At 39.6% G+C, this 16194-nt stretch overlaps 1 non-coding gene across 1 annotated transcript; it reads right to left on the bottom strand.

The window, feature by feature from the left end:
• Nucleotides 1-806: 806 nt before the first annotated feature.
• Nucleotides 807-915, bottom strand: LOC120112813 (small nucleolar RNA R71). Its single transcript, XR_005514445.3, has one exon. It is a non-coding gene; the product is annotated as a small nucleolar RNA R71 (small nucleolar RNA).
• Between the last annotated feature and the right edge of the window lie 15279 nt (nt 916-16194).

The following is a 16194-nucleotide window of genomic DNA, read 5'->3' as shown; positions in this document are numbered from 1 at the left end:
TTCATCTGTTCGAGGCAAGTGGGTTTTAAGTGGGACCTTTGCGAACGCATCGTGACCCCTCCACTTACCTGGGAGCTTACCTGGTCAACTCGGTTCATTAGACCGGATTGGAGGCTTAGGTGTCCTCTTCAAACCAGTTAGGAGCTGTCTAGAAATTTAAGAAAAACATTAGAAATTGAGGTGTAATGTTTTGTTGCATGTTTGATTGTGAATAGACTTTTGTTTTAGGGTATCTTTAGTTAGTACTTATATTTAAAAAAGAAAAAAAAAGAGGGAAATATTTTGCATGCTAAAGTGGAATAGGGACGACACCGGTTGATTAAGTCGTACAACTTTAGATCATCCCTTAGGACATACCCTTGAAATTCCTTCGCAGTATCTCACACCTTGTGAGATGGCTGATTTAAATAAAGATGCGGGAAGTCACCACAATCGAGAACGAGAACCCAATGTTATGACCCTAAGACAATACCTACAACCGGCTAGGACTAGTCAACCTTCATGCATAATTTTTCCTGATAATGTAGGACATTTTGACATCAAACCCGGGGTAATCCAATTGCTGCCCAAGTTCCACGGGTTAGAGTCCGAGAGTCCGTATCTTCATTTAAAGGATTTTGAAGAATTGAGCATTACATTTAGAGTGCCAAATGTCACCGAGGATGTCCTCAAGTTGACATTGTTTCCTTTCTCTCTAAAGGATAAGGCCAAAACATGGCTAAACTCTTTGCGACCTAGATCAATAAGAAATTGGCAAGATATGCAGAGAGAATTTTTAAAGAAGTTCTTCCCCACACAAAGGACTAACTTTTTGAAAAGACATATCAACAATTTCCAACAAAAAGATAATGAAACATTTTATGAATGTTGGGAAAGATTTAAAGACCTTCTTCTCTCATGCCCTCATCACGGATTCGAAACTTGGAGAACCATTAGCTTCTTTTATGAAGGTTTATCTCCACAATTGAAACAATTTGTAGAGACCATGTGCAATGGTAGATTTTTAGAAAAACAACCTGATGAGGCATGGGAGTATTTGGATTCCCTTGCGGAGACTGCCCAACTTTGGGATAACGGGGATAGAAACAATAAGTCTTTACCTAAGCCTACTAGCTCTGTATAGGGAGGCCTTTACAACCTCAGAACTGAGGATGATCTTCATGCTAAAATGGCAGCCCTCACTAGGAAGGTAGAAGAAATTGAGCTTAGGAAGGTTGAGCCTGTCAAAACTATAGAGCTTAGAAACGAGTGTTGTGGTATCTGCGATATGTCGGGTCATACCACTACAGATTGCCCCACCATACCGGCATTCAAGGAAGTCTTGCACGATCAAGCAAATGCTATGAACTCCTACCAAAAGCCTTATAACGATCCATACTCGAATACCTATAACCCTGGTTGGAAGAATCATCCAAACTTTAGGTGGAGAAACGATCATCCTCAACAGTCACACCATTCAGCTCCTCCACCTGTACATCCTACTTATGCACCATCACCTTCTCAAAAGCCAAATATTGAGGATACCTTGCAATCCATACAAACTTTTCTACAAGGTCAAGCTAATATCAATGCTCAAAATACTCGAAATTTTGAAGACATAAGGAACCAATTGTCAATGTTGACTACCGTCCTAAGTACCCAAGAGAAGGGTAAGCTTCCAGCTCAACCCCAACCTAACCCACAAGTGCACGGTAGTAATAATACGGCTCCCTCTAGTTCGCATACAGAACATGCAAAAAGCATCATGACTTTGCGTAATGGGAAAGTCATTGATCAAACCGTCCCATCGAGACCGCAGGTCACTTCTAATTCTGATGCTCCCAAAGTCGATGAAAGGGACAAAGAAGAAGTTGAGGTCCCAACTTCTACCAAGAAAGTTGAATGTCCTTTTCCTCCACCTTTTCCACAACGGTTAAAGCCGTTGCAAAAGCTCGAACCTAATTCTGAAATTCTTGAGCTTTTTAAACAAGTAAAGATCAACATACCTCTTCTTGATGCAATCAAACAAGTACCCTCATATGCCAAATTTTTGAAGGACTTGTGTACTGTCAAACGCCGATTAAATGTTAAGAAGAAGGCATTTTTAACTGAAAATGTGAGTGCTATTTTGCAGCACAACATTCTCCCTAAATTTAAGGATCCAGGTTGCCCAACCATCTCATGCATCATAGGCAACTTTAGGATAGAGCGAGCATTGTTAGATTTAGGGGCAAGTGTGAATTTGTTGCCATATTCTGTATATGAGCAACTTGGTTTAGGTGAGTTGAAGCCAACCTCCGTCACTTTACAATTAGCTGACAGGTCAGTTAAAATTCCAAGGGGGATTATCGAGGATGTATTAGTCCAAGTAGACAAGTTCTACTTTTCTGTCGATTTTATTGTATTGGACACACATCCGGCTTCGAACTCACAGTCTCAAATTCCGGTCATTTTAGGACGTCCATTCCTTGCAACTTCTAATGCATTGATTAATTGTAGGAATGGCGTCATGAAGCTTTCTTTTGGTAACATGACCTTAGAATTGAACATTTTTAATGTGTGCAAACAACCCAATGATTCCGAAGAGAGTAAGGAGGTTGATTGGGTTAAAATCATCGCAGAAGAATATTTGTTAGCTAAAGCAATTAACGACCCATCCAATGATAGCTTAATTGATTGGTGTCCTAATGGAACCAATGACGATGATTTGTCAGTCACACCTATTGTGGATAATCTGGATATCAAGATGGTCAATGGGTGGAGACCAAAAGAAGGAGAATTTGAGAGATTGTTGCCTCGAGAGGTGAAAATAGAACCATCCCATGAGCAAGCACCCAAGCTCGAATTGAAATCCTTACCAAAGAAAATTAAGTATGCTTTTCTTGGACCCGAAGATACTTTTCCTGTAATCATCTCGTCTGGACTTGATCATAACCAAGAAGGAAAATTAATTGATGTTTTAAAGAATCATAAAGGAGCCTTAGGGTGGTCTATTGCCGATTTGAAGGGAATTAGCCCCTTAATTTGCACGCACCGGATATATTTGGAGGATAATGCCAAAACCACAAGGCAAATGCAACGAAGGTTAAATCGTACAATGAGAGATGTGGTTAAGGCAGAAGTCCTCAAGTTGCTTGACGTGGGTATTATTTACCCAATTTCCGACAGCAAGTGGGTAAGCCCTACTCAAGTCATTCCTAAGAAATCGAGTTTGACGGTAGTAGAAAATGAACAAGGTGAACTAGTTCCAACTCGTGTCCCGACGAGTTGGCGCATGTGTGTTGACTACCGAAAGCTGAATTTGGTCACACGAAAGGATCACTTTCCTCTACCCTTCCTAGACCAAGTGTTGGAGAGAGTTGCAGGGCATGATTTTTATTGTTTTCTCGATGGCTATTTGGGATATTATCAAATTGAAATTTCACCAGAAGATCAAGAGAAGACTACCTTCACTTGTCCTTTTGGCACATTTGCTTTCCGACGAATGCCATTCGGGTTGTGTAATGCACCTGCAACATTCCAAAGATGCATGCTCAGCATCTTTGAAGACATGAACGAGAAATTTTTGGAAGTGTTCATGGACGACTTCTCCATTTTTGGCGACACATTTGATGATTGCCTGCCACATTTACAAGCTGTCTTAGCTCGATGTATGGAAAAGAATTTGATACTGAATTGGGAGAAATGCCACTTCATGGTGCCAAAGGGAATTATCTTAGGACATATTGTTTCATCGAAGGGCATGGAAGTAGATAGAGTTAAGACTGATTTAATTGCTAAGCTACCTGCACCCAAGACGGTTAGAGATGTTAGATCATTTTTGGGTCACGCCGGATTTTATAGGAGATTCATCAAGGACTTTAGTGTCATATCTCGACCATTATGTAATCTCCTATCCCTTGATACACCGTTCAATTGGACTGAAACTTGCCAAGATGCATTCGAGAAGTTAAAGTCTATGCTTAGCACTGCACCCATCGTTCGACCACCCGATTGGTCATTACCTTTTGAGATTATGTGCGACGCTAGCGACTATGCAATAGGAGCTGTCTTAGGACAACGCAAGGATAATAAGCCATATGTCATTTACTATGCAAGCAAAACCTTAAACGATGCTCAAATGAATTACACTACCACCGAGAAGGAATTGCTTGCAGTAGTATTTGCCTTAGATAAATTTCGCTCTTATATCCTTGGTGCTCCTATTGTTATCTTCACGGACCATGCGGCACTAAAATATTTGTTGGATAAGAAAGAGGCCAAACCACGCTTAATACGATAGATACTTCTACTCCAAGAATTTGACATCACTATCAAAGATAAAAAAGGAGTAGAGAATGTGGTTGCTGACCATTTATCATGATTAGTTTTTCATGATTCAGTGCCACAATTTTCCATCAAGGACTCATTCCCTGAAGAGCAGTTGTTTGCACTTTCTAGTATACCATGGTATGCAGATATTGTAAATTTTCTTGTTACAAGCCGGATGCCGGAACATTGGGGGTCGACAGATAGAAAAATTTTCTTGCGCGAAGTAAAGAATTATTACTATGACGAACCCTATTTATTTAAATATTGCAATGATCAAATTTTTAGACGATGCATACCGGATCATGATATACAAAGCGTACTTTCTTTCTGCTACACTGATGCTTGCGGTGGACACTTTGCCTCTAAGAAAACTGTTGCAAAAGTCTTGCAATGTGGTTTCTATTGGCCTACTATGTTCAAAGATGCCCACGAGTTCTGCAGGACATGTGATCCATGTCAACGTATTGGAAGTCTAACTCATAGTCAAATGATGCCTCTTCAACCCATTACTATTATCGAAATTTTCGATTGTTGGGGCATCGATTTTATGGGCCCATTTCCACCATCTTTTGGATATGAGTACATTTTAGTCGGTGTCGAATATGTGTCCAAATGGGTAGAAGCTGTTGCTTGTAAGACCAATGATCACAAACCCGTCCTGAAGTTTTTAAAAGAAAATATTTTTTCACGATTTGGGATGCCTAAGGTCATAATTAGTGATGGTGGAAAACACTTTTGTAATAAGCCTTTTGAGACATTATTAAAAAAGTATGGTGTCACCCACAAAGTTGCTACCCCATATCACCCGCAAACTAGTGGCCAAGTAGAATTAGCCAATAGGGAGATCAAGCGTATTTTAGAGAAAACGGTGAACCCATCACGAAAAGATTGGTCCTTGAAACTATCAGATGCATTATGGGCCTATCGTACTGCATACAAAACCATTCTTGGCATGTCTCCCTACCGGCTAGTCTATGAAAAAGCGTGTCATCTGCCTGTAGAAATAGAACATAAATCGTATTGGGCAATTAGAAAATTAAATTTTGATTTACAAGATGCCGGTCTAGCTAGAAAATTGCAATTAAACGAGCTAAATGAGATTCGCAGAGATGCTTATGACAATGCTAAAATTTGCAAAGAACGAATGAAGATCTTACATGATAAATCAATTTTAAAAAAATCTTTTGAACCTTTGCAAAAAGTTCTTTTATATGATTCCTGCTTACATCTGTTTCCTGGTAAGTTGCGATCGAGATGGACAAGTCCTTACATTATAAAAACTGTTTTTCCACATGGGGCGGTTGAGATTGAGAATCCATGGGATGGTAGAATTTTTAAGGTAAATGGACACAGACTTAAATCTTTTCTTGAGAATTTTGCAGATGAAGAAGACTCCTTTTTCTTGGGGGAGCCTTCTTATGACTGAACATGAAGGCAAAGGTATGTGTACATTAGTTAGGATTATTTTTCTAGTTTTGTAGGTTTTATTTTCTGGATATCAACAGCTCAAGGTATTCCTCTTCTCTCCAATATTATTTTCTCTACTGTCTTTCATTATAATTTTCTTGAACATTGAGGACAATGCAATGTTTAAGTTGGGGGGAGGGAAGTATTTTGCAAAAAAAAAAAAAAAAAAAGTTTTTGCATTCTTTTCTAAGCAAATGCACATGTATTTTCATATTCAGTTTGTGCAACTATTAAGGCAAGGAATACATGCGTACTATGACTGATTAGAGACCTATTATTAGATCCCCGCACATGTATTTAATGATTATAGGAAGGCCTCAGGAGTTCACATTTGTTTTTTTTTTTTTTTTTGGTAAACCGGCTTCTCACTACATACAACGATGAGAGAGCCCAGAACTGTCACAAAGCAAAACACGATCAAATGCCTGCGGCACATGGTCGGGGGAACCCCAAAAAACAAAACCAGAATGGTGGGCAGCATAGGAGGCGACCCAGTCCGCAGCCCTGTTCGCCTCCCGAAACACATGTGAAACCCGGAGTAAGTCTAGCTCCTCCCCCATGCTCCGGATGTCCCGAAGTAATGGGTGCAAATCCGACCTGGCATATCGGCAACGAATCCAGTCCACTACTGTGGTCGAGTCACCCTCTAGAAAAATCCGTCGGGCACCCAGGTGTACTCTAGCATATACAAGACCCTCCCATGCCGCGTGCAACTCCGTCACATGGACGGATCCATCAAAGGTGCGCCGGCCTCCGGCCGCAATCAGTCTGGAGTCATGGTCTCTGATAACAAAGGCCACTCCACATCTGCTCCCGCCCTCCGCTACGCTGCCATCGAAATTCACCTTGAGAGAACCAGGGGGTGGGGGCGCCCAGGATACCAGTGGTATCATCGCATATCTATGCGGGGAAGAAAAGGCGCCCCAGGTATCCCTATCCTCTCCAGATGAAGAGTCAGCTGCAGCGCTCACCAACTCAGCTGCATGTGCGAAAGCTCTAGTAACCACCGATCGCGGATAGAAACCTCTACCCTCAAATATCCTCGCATTCCTATCCAGCCAGATGTGATATGCCACGTGAGCCCATACTACTTCCCTGTCTGCCATGTCGACTCTCCGAGCTGAGTCCCTCACATTTGTTTAATGCATTTTTATTAAGCCATATCTGTAAAAGAAGTACGAGTATCCTTGTCCGTACTATAAGGTTCTTGATTTGGTTTTCACATAAAGATAGAGGTTGAATACCCCGGCTAGATCATCTAAGTGCCTTATGTTCCGATCTTGGTTGACCTATAGTCACGTTGCAGTCACATTATACAGTTCAGTTTACCTTCTCTATTTTGAAAAAAAAATAAATAAATAAATAAATGAGGAGATGAGAAGTCTAACCTCGTGGCGTAGTTTGGTTCGAGTAATTAAGCCCGAGGGGTGTTTTCACCTAATGCCTTGAGCCAACTGGATCAAGAGTCATTGGCCGAAAACTCGCTACATGGACCTTGCTAGAGCCTAAGGGGGTTGGACTATTGTAATCACCATATGTGTTTAAAAAAAAAAAAAAAAACATGAATAGGGTTGGTCGGGCTGAACCCAGTGACATGTGGTAATGGCTGGTTTGACTCCATTGTATTGGACCTTTGTGTACTTTGGATATTTAGTTGGGATTGATAGCTCTTTCTTTACATACGAACCATTCTTGACGAATGTAGACAACATGTGATATTCTGAAAATTTGATAGATCAGGTTCTAATAAACTGTAGTAAACACTTGCGAACTTGAGTAGTGCACCTAAAATTCAAGCGGTACCATGTTATGGTAGAGGTATTAGTGCTCTAAGAAAGTCATTCTGTTTATGCATACTACACTTTAGTATTCCCCTTTGCTTTGATAGTTGCCAAGCTTAAGAAAAATATATATATCACATGTATATTGACTTAGATTTTATTGTATATCATTTTATGAATGATGTTTGTGGGTAACATTACTGCAAACCCTCACGAGACAACACTCGTCTACTAGGATAACCTAGGGGTTTAACGGCTTGTTGCACGTGCTAAGTGCAATCGTGATGCCCTACGAAAGTGGGTACATATCTTAGTTTTATGTCTTTAGCTTTAATAAAAAGTCCAAGAATTAACCAACACTTTTTGTACTCTCATGTTATTATTTACTCTGAATTGCTAGAGACTAGCAATAAGCAAGTTGGGGGGTATGATGAGAGCACAAAAGTGCGATCTAAGTACCAATTAACTTAGCCTAATGCTAGAAAAATAATGATAAATAATAGATGTTAACATTTGCATGATTAATATTTTATCCTTAGCATTTATTATAATTTTTAACATTATTTTATATAAATTCATCTAAAAAGGATGCATCCTTCCAACTGCAGAATAGAGTCTATGACTCTTCTTTCGCGCACCCAAGCGACTCCCCAAATTCCGCAATGCAACTCCAGATTCCAGCCGTCCGTGAGCTAGGATCTGTGATCTGATCCCCGCACCCAATCCTAGCATCCCGTGATCAACATCCAGCTCCTCTCGCAATGATCTCCCAATCCAAGCTCCCGTGCCCAATCTCAGGCGTCCAAAGTCTTCATCGCGTTCGTCATCATCCCGTATCCACGGCGTCCGCCCGAAACCCGTGATCAGAAGCCGCATCCCATGCTTCCGCCCGTATCAGCCCCCGAGATCTCCCAAGCTCCCAGCGGTCGTCCGGAAGAGATCACGCTCCTCCACCAATTCCGCTTCACCTCCAAGCCTCAACCCGCGTCTGCCTCTTTCGCTCAAATCAGCCTCCGTGATCCATTCTCGCATCCAATTCCCAGCCGTCCGCCTCCTCCACAGCGTCTGCACGAGCCCGTGATCAGCGCCTCCCAGCAGCCCGCTTCTTCCTCCGTTCCAGCCATTCAAGAGCGTCTCGGCACCATCCGCCCGCGATCACTCCCAGCATCCGCCCGAAACCATGATTTCGTGCTACCGGACTCGCATCAGGCACCCCATTCGCCCGTGATCCCAGCATCCTGATCATCGCCCGAGATGCAGCCCTTCCGTTGATCTCCATCGCGTGCAAAGGGGGGATCGAATGCTATCTATATATTTCCCTCGGCTGATGATGAAAAGGGGGTTCCGGTTCCCACACAAAAAAACAGAGGAGAGAAGGGACTCGGTTTTTCAAAAGAGAAAAGAGGAAGAACAGGGGATCCGGCGGCTGCAGTTGAGGGAAAAGAGAAGAAGGAAACAGGGTATGCCCTGTTTCCAAAAAGAAAAAGAGAAAAAAAAGGGAGTGAGAAAGGGAGAGATGTTGATGTTTGTAATGGCTTGCTAATTTCCTTGGCAAAGGGTGATGGATGAACCCTTGTCATGTTGTTTTCATCAAGTACACTCTAAACTTTAAATTTTAATTGTTTTATATCCATTGGTATGTTTTGGGTTCATGCATATTTATTTATTAGATAGATCTTGTATGGTTTATATTTATTGATGCATGGATTGTTTCGATGCTTGATTTGTCGTAGACGTAACTGGCACGATAAATACTTGGATGTTTAATTCATGTTTTCAGATTTTATATTCCATGATTAGGACTACCCTATCATATTAATCCTTAATCAAGAATCGCCAAGTTTATTTGATGAAAGTAATATTGTCAAGGAGGATTCCGGATCCCTAGCCTTCTCTATATTCTTGAACTCTGTTTAGTTATCTATTAATCCTCTGCTTTTAACTTTTGAAAATCAACTGAAAATTACATCTAAAAATTACGCTAATAATCTATAGATCGTTCCCTGAGGAATCGACCTCGGACTCCCGAGTTACATTACTTATGCGATTCTCCTGCACTTGGGAGAGCAGTTTTATTTTTGCACCAGCCGATAAAACAACAAGTTTGGTTGTGAGCTTGTAAAACAACCGTGCTGTAATTCTAGGATTATAGTGAAAATCTCAAGTGAAACTTGGGGAGTGGACGTAGGAGTAAGGGTAGCTCCGAACCACTATAAATCTTGTGTCTTTGTGCTTTGCTTTCCATTGTCTCATTGTCTTCATTCCTCTAACATTCCAGACTAACACTTTAGATTAATCACAAGATAAAAATTCCACATTTTAATTACAACCCAATTCAACCCCCCCCCCCCCCTCTTGGGCTGCTTGCTGGGCAACAAGTAGTATCAGAGCGGTGCTCTTCAATAGTGACTGTTATCTAAGTCTCTTTTTGAGTAAAAGATTTAATGACAACCCAATTCGGATTAACCTCAAATGAAGGATAGTCAACCAATAGGCCACCCGTATTTAATGGAACAAACTATACCTATTGGAAGGCAAGAATGAGAATATTCGTTCAAGCCCAAGACTATGATGTTTCGAGTATTATTGTCAATGGGCCTCACATTCCCACACACATTGTTGACAACATAGGAACTCCCAAACTCAAAAAGGACTGGGATGAAAATGATAAGAAAAGGCACAACTAAATGCCAAGGCTATGAATGTGCTTTATTGTGCCTTAGATGCAAATGAATTTAATAGAGTATCAACATGTAACTCCGCTAAGAAGAGTTAGGATAGACTTGAAATTACTCATGAAGGCACAAATCAAGTTGAGTCAAAAATTAACATGCTAGTGCATAAATATAAATTATTTAAAATGGAGCCATCTGAAAATATTACTTCCATGTTTACTAGATTTACTGATATTATTAATGGACTGAAGAGCTTTGGAAAAGTGTACCTAACAGTGATCTTGTCAGAAAGATTCTTCGTTCACTATCACGCTCTTGGGAGGCCAAAGTGACGGCAATACAAGAAGCCAAGGACCTCAGCATCCTTCCTCTAGAAGAGCTTCTCGGATCATTGATGACTCATGAACTCACCATGATCCAACACCTTGAGGATGAGGATCAGAAGAGAAAAGGAATAGAACTGAAGGCTTCTACCCATAAGGAATGTAATGAGAGTAATGATGAAGGAGAAGATGAGAATGAGGATGATGATATTGCCCTCCTCGCAAAAAAAATTCAGTAAATTCATGAGGAGAAGGAAGATGAACCTCAAAAGGTATCCTATAACAAGAGGTGAGGTAGAAAAGGATAAAGAGAAAGGGAAAGATCCCTTAGTGTGCTATGAGTGTAAGAGACCCGGATATTTTAGGCTAGACTGTCCGCTCTTGAAGAAACCGTAGAAGAAAAAGAAGAAGGCATTTATTGCAATGTGGGGAGACAGCGACGAATCCTCATCTGAAGAAGAACCCCAAGAAGCAGCCAACATTTGCCTTATGGCTTAAGATAATGAGGTAAGTTCTAATGCATCACCTAGTTTCACTTTCGATGAATTGTATGATGCCTTTAATGAGTTAGTTAATGATTATAAAAAACTTGGTATGAAAAATAAGGAGTTAAGAACTGAAAATAAAACTCTAAATGAATTATCTGAAAAATACAATGAAGAAAAACAATCCTTAACCAATGAAATGCAAATGCTGAAATCTGAAAAGCAGAAGAAAGTCAAACAAAATGAAAAACTCCTAAATGAGAACCAAAACCTTAAAAAGAAAGTAGATAAGTATAAGTTAATTGTGGATAAGTTCACTTGCAGCTCTGAAAAACTAGATATGATTCTAAATAGTCAGAGAGCTATTTTTAACAAAGCCGAGCTAGGATTTAGGCCTAAAAAGGAACAAAAACTTTTAAAGAATTTTTTTATCAAAGCAACAAAGGCTGAATCTAATGAACTTAAATGCTTCTGTTGTGGTAAACCCGGACATAAATCTTATGTGTGCAACTATAAACAAATATCAAAGAAAAGCAACATAAAAAAAATTTGGGTTCCAAAAGGATCCACTCACACTAACCATGAAGGATCCAAGAAGACTTGGGTACCTAAAGTCTTTTGATTCTCATACAGGTATGTCTTGCGGCCAACCAAGCTAAAAGAAATTGGTACCTCGATAGTGGCTGCTCAAGACACATGACCGGGGATAAAGATCAATTCGTCACCCTCAAGTCAAAAGAAGGAGTAGTAGTAACCTTCGGTGATAATAGCCAAGGTCAAATCATTGGTACTGGTAAAATTCAGATATCTCCTTCTACATTTATAGATAATGTGTTGTATGTAAATAGATTAAAGCACAATCTTATAAGCATTAGTCAATTGTGTGATAAAGATTTCAAAGTCACCTTTGAAGCCTTATTATGCACTGTATTAGATTCAACAAACAACAACACTATCTTTGTAGGACACAGGCATGGCAATGTCTATATGATAAACTTAGATGATCTTGTAAGAAGTAGTCAATGCCTAGTAGTCACAAACACAAAAGATAATGAAATTAGTTGGTCATGGCATCGTAAACTAGAGCATGCAAGTATAGACTTAATCTTCAAATTAATTAATAAGGAACTAGTTAAGGGGATACCTAAGATGAAATTTGAGAGAGATAGAGTATGTAGGGCTTGTCAACTAGGAAAATAGACAAGAAGTTCCTTCAAATCTAAAAATGATGTGTCAACATCTAGGCCCTTAGAATTGCTTCATATGGATCTTGTCGGACCAACTAGGACCACTAGCTTAGGAGGAAAAAAGTATCGTTTTGTAATAGTGGATGACTTTACTAGGTACACATGGGTAATATTTCTAGCACATAAAGATGAAACTTTTCCAATCTTTCTAAAATTCTATAAGAAAATTTTAAATGAAAAGGGAACAACCATTATCTCAATAAGGAGTGATCATGGGACTGAATTCGAAAATCGCCTTTTTGAAAAATTTTGTGATGAAAATGGAATTAACCACACCTTCTCAGCCCTTAGGACACCTCAACAAAATGGGGTAGTAGAAAGAAAAAATAGAACTCTAATAGATATGGCCCGTACCATGCTATGTGAGGAAAATCTTCCAAGGTACTTGTGGGCTGAAGCAGTAAATACAGCATGTTATATTCTAAACAGAGTTTCCATCAGAATAATTCTTAAGAAAACTCCCTATGAGCTTTGGAAAGGCAAAAGACCAAACATTAGTCACTTTCATGAGTTTGGTTGTATATGCTACATACACAATAATGATAAAAACAATCTAGGAAAGTTTGGTAAAAAATCAGATGATGGAATATTTCTAGGATACTCATCAACTAACAAAGCCTATAGGGTATTTAATAAAATAACACTTGTTGTTGAGGAATCAGTACATGTAGTTTTTGATGAGAATTCTAGTCATTCACTTAGGATGGATGAACCCGAAGATGACACAGAAATTCTAAAAAATAAGATTGAAAGAATGACTTTTGAAGATTCATCTAATTCCAACAATAAAGAAGATGATAAACAAGTTGAGAATGAAGTAGTTGAAGAACTAGATCATAATCTATCTAAGGAGTGGAGATATGCAGCTAGCCACCCTAAAGAACTAATTATAGGTGATCCAGCACATCAAATTAAGACAAGGGCATCTCTTAGAAATGCAAATAACTACTTAGGCTTTGTCTCTCAAATTGAACCAAAGACTCTAGAAGAAGCAGAAGAAGATGCAAATTGGGTAAATGCAATGCAAGAAGAACTAAACCAATTTACAAGAAACAATGTTTGGAAACTAATTGAAAGATCTGAAAATTATCCCGTAATAGGTACAAAATGGGTCTTCAGAAACAAGTTAGATGAAAATGGAGTTGTTATAAGAAACAAGGCTAGGCTCGTAGCGAAGGGGTATAACCAAGAAGAAGAAATAGTCTTTGATGAAATCTTTGCTCCAGTAGCTAGATTAGAGGTCATCAGGTTATTTCTTGCCTTTGCCACTTCTATCGACTTCAAATTATATCAAATAGATGTCAAAAGTGCCTTTCTAAATGGATATATAACTAAAAAAGTATATGTAGAACAACCTCCAGGATTTGAAGATTACATGTACTCTAATCATGTATTTAAAATTAATAAGGCACTCTATAGTCTAAAACAGGCACCAAGAGCTTGGTATGATAGATTAAGTAAATTTTTATTGGAAAATAAATTTACTAGAGGAGATGTTGATACGACCTTATTTCTGAAAAAAAAAGATAAGGATATGTTGATAGTTCAAATTTATGTTGATGACATTATATTTGGAGCTACCAACAATAATTTATGTCAAGAATTCGCGGATTTAATGCAAAGTGAATTTGAAATGAGTATGATGGGTGAACTGAATTTTTTTCTTGGATTACAATTCAAACAACTAAAGGATGGAATCTTTATTAATCAAGCCAAATATATCAAAGGAAAGCTCAAAAAATTTGGTTTGGAGATCAATAAGTCCATAGGCACACCCATGAGTTTGTCATGCAAATTAGACAAGGATGAGGCAGGCAAGAGTGTAGATCAAAAGCTCTATAGGGTTATGATTGGATCACTTTTGTATTTTACCGCAAGTAGACCATATATTATGTTTAGTGTATGCATGTGTGCTAGATTTCAATCAAATCCAAAAGAGTCACACCTACTTGCAGTTAAAAGAATTTTTAAATATCTAGTTGGAACTCAGCATATAGGGTAATGGTACTTAAAAGACTGTAGTTTAAAATTAATAGGATTCATAGATGCTGACTTTGCAGGATGTAAATTAGATAGAAAAAGTACTAGTGGCACATGTCAACTTTTAGGTGAAAACATAATTTCATAATTTAGCAAGAAGCAAAATTCGATTGCATTATCAACGGCGGAAGTCGAATATGTTGCAGCCGGAAGTTGTTGTGCTCAAATCTTATGGATCAAACAACAATTAGAAGATTATGGGATTAAGCAAACAAAAATACCCATTAATTGTGATAATACTAGTGCTATAAATTTATCTAAGAATCCAGTTCAACACTCAAGGACTAAACATATTGAAATACGACATCACTACTTAAGAGATCATGTCTCAAAAGGAGATATATCACTCGATTTTGTGTGCACCGATGATCAATTAGCCGACATCTTTACGAAACCCTTAAGTGAAGATAGATTCTGTAATCTTAGAAGAAAACTGGGAGTAATTGACCTTTTTCAATAATCATGCTTTCACTTCCCTCAGTTCATTCCTTCATGACTTGACTTCCAATCAAATTGTGCCTTCATGATTATTCTCCAAAGGTAAAAGTCAATCAAACTAATTCCAAAACCTTTTGGACTAACTATTACAAATGGTTTGAAGGAAAGCAGATCTCGAGCCGACTCGAGAAGAATCCGAGTCGACTCACATGCGAGTCGTCTCTAGCTATTGCGTGAGACGTCTCCAGCTATTGCGTGAGACGTCTCCAGGTTGAACTCACAGTGCCCTATCTTTGCCGAGTCATCTTGAACTCTAGCGGGAGACGTCTCGAAGGAAAACTGACATTGTCGAATCGTCTCGACCCTTGCGCGAGACGTCTCAAGTTCGAATCGACATCTTTTTTATGTACCCGAGCCATCTCTTCATTCATTTTTTCTGAGCCTTCAACTTGAGTTCCTCTCTGTCCTCGAGCTTAGGATCATCCTGTGTTCTCAAAACCCTAGGTTCTCCTCCAAGTCTAACCTAGATTAGGTCTCCATGGCTCCCAAGAAATCCTCCAGCTCATGCAAAAAACGTCCTATCATGGCAAACAAGTCGAAACGACAGTCAAAAGCGAGGAATGAGCCAAACCCTTTCGGATCCATGGCTCCTTCCTCTCCTAGACCATAGATCCTTCGCTTGTGTGACACGAGGTTATTCTTGACTTGTAGAAAGGTCGATTTCCGCTTCCTTTCTCGCAAGGGATTTAGCTTAGGAAATCATCTAAAAACCCAAGGTCTAGAACTCCTCTGCTCACTGAACGTTCCTACATACCCTAGCCTAGTTAGGGAATTTTTCAACATCGTAGCAAGGGGAGACGATGCCTTGGTAGGATGGGTAAAAAATGTTAAGGTGGTTGTAACCGAAGCCCTACTGTCTAGACTATTTTTCCTTCCTAATACAGGGCCTTCACCTTCTTCTCATCCTGAAAGGGCAGAAGCACTAAGGACAATCTTAGGACGAGAACCCATAAGTCCAATGGAGGAAGTTTTCGGAAATCAGCTCTGGGCTGAAATGCGACTGCTTCTTAGCATCATAAGTCGGGTCCTCTTCCCAAAAACGGAAAGATTTGATTTCATTTCTGAAAGAGACCTAGCAGTCATGTATCACATTGTACATGAGCTGCCTCTGAATTTCGCTAGATTGATGTACCTCCACATCCTAGAGCCCGCGTCCAAAAAGAAAACTAGTTTACCCTATGGCCTGGCCTTCATCTTAATTTTTAGGAAATTCAGAGTTCCCATATCTGAAGGGGATACTTCTCGTGAGCTACGAAACACTGACTATGTAGACAAGAAGACCTTTCAAAGAATGGGCTTCATAAAGTTAGAGAATGTTTGGGTTAGGAAGCCTGGTCACACCATGAGGACCTCTCCCTCCAGAGCTCCACCTTCACCACCACTTCCTC

This window comes from Phoenix dactylifera, chromosome 9 (assembly GCF_051530095.1).
Source record: "Phoenix dactylifera cultivar Ajwa chromosome 9, Ajwa_hap1_PhDact_Kaust_v1.1, whole genome shotgun sequence".
In the NCBI taxonomy this organism is placed as follows: Eukaryota; Viridiplantae; Streptophyta; class Magnoliopsida; order Arecales; family Arecaceae; genus Phoenix; species Phoenix dactylifera.
Note: the sequence above shows the minus strand (reverse complement) of the source record. Positions and strands in the feature narration are given on the sequence as shown.